Genomic DNA, 4,988 nt, shown 5'->3' with positions numbered 1-4,988 from the left:
TTACTATAAAATAATGCAAATAATGTATAAATCCAAATTAAATTGACTCCCTGTCTGTGTACAAAGGTTCTTCTCAACACGAGTCTGAATAGGATTCGCAAAATGTTTGTAAATTTGTTGAACAAAAGGCTAAAAAAGAGACTAAAAGCAGATGTGTATATATATATATATGTCTGTGTGTGGTGTGTGTGTTATTGGAGTTCAACTGGAATGAGTCCAGCGTGGATTTAAGAATGTGTAGTCCATTTTTCATATTTAAAAAAAATGGTATGTAAGGTAATTTTTGAAGGATACAATTGTTAAGATCTAATAGTAACAGGTAAATAATTTATTTTTGATTCTACATTAAATTACCATTAATTTGGTGGTTAAGTTTTCTATTTTTCTGGTTTATTTTCACCTTTTTCTGTTTTCGCTTGTTTGTTTGGTTGGATGCATTGTTGTTGTTGTTTTTTTCCTATGTTGGATGCTGGGCAGCTGAATGTGTTCTGTAGGACAGGCATTAATGTCAGCCTTCGCTTCTGCCTGCTCACTCATTAACCTGTTGGGAATGTCTGTAATGTTTGTGGTGTGTTGGTGACACTTGGATTATGTGATGTATGACTGAATAAAGAACTTCATCATCATCAAGTAAAACTGTCATCGTCAAATAAAAATTCAATGACAAGAAGGAATTCACCATGAAATACTGAATTCTGAGGGTTTCCACAAATTGAAGGCTCATGAATATATTTGCTCCATACATTCACTTATCTGTTTTGAATTCAGTATCGGACACTGTGGGTTTTGTGCAGCAGCTTGCAGAGAACAGGGGGATTACATGTGCAGCTCTCCATTCTCTTTGTTTTAGTCTTAACTCTTTATTCCTGTTTGCTTTGGCTTCATTCCGCTGTAGTAAATTGCGATTCCCGCAGCATTCCCATCCTTGGTATGACTCACGCGGCTAAAACCTCCAGTAGCTTCACTTTCCCTGAAATATGACGAGCCAGATCCTGTGTATATAGCTCCCTATAGCACCTGGAGAAACTCCCTAGGGTGGGAAAGTCCTCCTCCTCTGCAGTATCCGCAACCGTCAAACAAGTGAAATCAAATCCACTGGATGGGGAGAGGATTCTCTTTGGGTTTCTTTTTTTTTTTGGGCTCTATACAGGTAGTGGCGTCATCACAATGTGCAGCGTGACAAGAGGAGATGTGAGCAGAGTGATAGTATGGCAGCGCTCCGCTGCAGTGGACCTGGGAAAGCAGTACCAGGACAGCCCTGTCTATGGATGAGCTCAACATCTGAGTCACAGAACAGGCGGATGTTGGAGTTTGTCGCTCATGTTTTCCTGTTGTGCAGCAAAAATAAAGACCGTTTTGTATTTCCTGCTCTGAAAAAAAAAAAAAAAAAAAATCCAAAAGAAAACTGAAAGAGCTGCAGTGTGTATTTCATGAAGGTGAAGTTAATCATGTCAGTTTTCCTCTGTGGAAACTTTGCGGGGGCGTAAAACAGCCCACATGTGTACTTTCATTTACGTGCCTACACTGCGTTGAAATGAAAAATCCTCTGCTCGACATCTCTGCTTTTATGACTCATTTGGCAACTGCAAGCCTCTGCACCCTTTCGGAAATTTATTATTTATTCCTGTTTTTTTTAACGTGACACTTTGGTCTTTTGCCAGATCTGAATGCATAATTGATATTGTATATTTACACTGCTCCATTTTTTGAACCTAAAACTGTGGTGAATTTGTTTGACTGCACATGCTAAAGAGTGATAGGGCCTTGAGTTTGTACACTAGGACGCAGACGAGGCTTTTACAACACTGCACTTCCTTTTTTTGGAACGGTGCACGCCAGTTTCCCTTCACAATAACTGTCTGTCTGAATCTATACATGGAGTAATTCAAATATTACAACTGTAAGAAATGACTTTTTAAATCTGCTAGAGCTGTCAGGGCTGATTAATCCTACTATATAATGTACGTTCACAGGCCCCATCGCCACCAGACTCACCAAATGAATACAAACATTCCCTGACTATCTATGGGCACAGTTTTATGTCCGTATTCAAATGTTGTGAGGTATGCTGGAGATTTTAGCCTCTCTCGACTTTGAATTCTTCATCCTGTCGCCATACTCCATTTTCGGAATTGAAACAATTCAAGTGTTAACGCTGAAACTCAATATATGACCAGTCACTATGTCAGTGAATCCCTGTTTAAAGCAAAAATGATGCTATGAAGAAACAGTTTTGAAAACCTGAATTGTAAACTAACAAATCTGTCTAATTATTTCTATAAAATGTACTTATCTCTATGAACAATTTTGTTAAAGAATGCAAACAGGCAGTATTTCATTGCATATACTATAAACTGATGGTACTGAAATAAGCAAAGTGCTTAAATGCATAACTGTGTCATGAAAATATTCCTTAAATATCCACTCCCAAGTAATGTGAACAAATAACATCACAACAGTTTTTTACAAAATTGCTGCTGCTCTTGTTGTGTCCTTAACAATAACGTATAGGCACGTTTCACGCGCAATGGCACCACGGGTACAATGCCACTAGTTGAAATAATTATTATAATATCATAAAGATGTAATTGTTTTTTGGATTAGATTAGATTAGATTAGATTCAACTTTATTGTCATTGCACATGCCACAAGTACAAAGTAACAAAATGCAGTTTGCATCTAACCAGAAGGACTTTAGCAGTGATTCAAAATTATATATTACAGGTTAAAAAATAATAATAAAATACAAAAAATCATATGCTAGGTATTATACAGGTATTTCTGTTTTTATGCCACTGATACAGTATAAGCCTAATTATGGTTTATAAATGAATGTGTATGCAGACAGTACTTCTGTTATACTCTCATACTGAAAATTCTAACATGTGCTTCTCCAAACAAATACAAATAACAATAAAACAGTAAACATCAATATATGATAAAAACAATATCAAAATCATAAAATCCTCACATAAGCAATGATATCATAAGAAATGCAAATATATTAATTATATTTTCCCAATTTAAAAGCTGAGGTTAATTGCGGTTTATTTGGCAAAAATAAATGTAGGAAGAAAAAGACAGAAATGAAAGATGCAAAAAAGTGAATTAAACACTCAAAAATATAAGGATACATGATAAAAACTACATATATAAAGTTCTAACAGAGAAAATGATGTAAAGAGGCGATTCTTTATGATATGAACTGGCAAAAACATGCTGGTGAAACATTTCAGAAATATAGAGGAATTAATGGAGAAAAAAGTGTTTTTTTTGGCTGATAATGAACACAAAATAAACTCTAAAGACAAAAGACAAATACTTATCATGATAATGATATTTACTGTGATGTAAAAATGTGTGATGTGTTATGCAGGGATACGTATGAGGCCAATCGACATGGTTCATAAAAGAACATGGGTTAAAGACAATGAACCGCCAAGAGGATTATAAACTAAAAAAAACACTGTCCATTCTGCAGTAAAACAAGTGCATGTGGCTCCTTTAGAAAATAAAAAGGAAATTAAAACAACTATGATAGTAATTAATAAGTTTTATTTTATTGGTTTATTTAATTGGGACCATGCACTTTTTTTAAAAAATTGATTTATTTCGAGTATGGATATGATACAAGCTTCCTGATTACTACTGTTTGACTTCTTTGCACAACATAATATAGAAATGAAAATTCAAGGAAGCATAAAACCTGCACATTTATGAACATTGCTGTAAAAAAAATACACCTATAGAAATCTGCCAGAATTAGTAAAAATAACTACTTTTCACCTGCAGTCCCTGGGCAGGTGACAGAAAGCAGACATAAAACAGCCAACATTAGTACATCACCATTCACTATAAAAAAAAAACAACAACAAAATAAATAATGATGACATAGACATCATCAAAGCAGACAAATGAACAAAACCAAACAGACTAGTATGACAGGGGCATGAGCCTGTACATGCCTTATACTTCCATTCAGCTGAACACAGACAGTGTACAGGTGATGAAATGTACGTCACTTCAAAATGATGCTTCGTCATGTTGAAGCTGTTGTTGTGAATAAGTGAAAGCAGTGGTTTCAGCGCCTTGTGTCCAGTTATTATACGCAATTTATACCACTTCTAGAAATATTTGAACAATCACAATTCATTGAGTTTAGTGAAAATAAACTGTAAGTAATAGGATTTAGTAGATTTACCTACAAAGCAGTAAAATAATTTAACTAAGTCTAAATTTTACGGAGGTTTGGCCAATCTAGACTCTAAAAATGAATACGGACTGAGTTAGTGAATGCTAGTTTTCATAACACTGAATCCAAATGAACAGAATAAGAACAACAGAACTATAATAATACAAAAGGCACCGCTGTGTGTTGTGTTGAACACTGATATATGCAAGAAATATGTGCAGCGTTAAAAATAAAAGATTCAGGAAAAAAATAGACACTAAGCATGTCTTCAACTCAGTTTTTGAGCCAATATGAGATTTACTGAATGAGTCTGGTATTTTACACCAGGTTCATTCAACACATGTCCAATGTGGAGTTCTACTGTCTTTATTATTTATTATTGTACACTTTTCCTGTATTTTATACCCCACCGCCCCAGAGGGAGTTATAGATTTACCAGGAATTCCATCCGTCCGTCTGGACCTGCCTTTTCTCACAATTTTTTTTGCTTTTTTTTTTTGCAAATTTTTGAAAAGTTTGTGAAAAGGTTGAAAGCTAAGACTCAAAATGAATCCCTTGGCAGGTAGGGGCAGTGAGCAGGAGGGGCAAAGGGTTATACGAGGGGGTAGAAGGAAGCTCTGTTTACGTTTTCACATGTCCTGGTGTCGATGAAGCAACATGACTGAGCATGAAGTGTCACACAGGTGCACAGCGCAACAAGTCAACAAAGCAAACACAACTCAACAAAATAAGCATCAAAATTCAGCCCTTTCATGCACAGTGGTCACTCCAAAAATGTATAAAATTTTTAAAAAGT

Source organism: Sphaeramia orbicularis, chromosome 22, assembly GCF_902148855.1.
Source record: "Sphaeramia orbicularis chromosome 22, fSphaOr1.1, whole genome shotgun sequence".
Lineage (NCBI taxonomy): Eukaryota > Metazoa > Chordata > Actinopteri > Kurtiformes > Apogonidae > Sphaeramia > Sphaeramia orbicularis.
The sequence above is the reverse complement of the archived record's forward strand: the minus strand, read 5'-3'. Positions refer to the sequence as shown.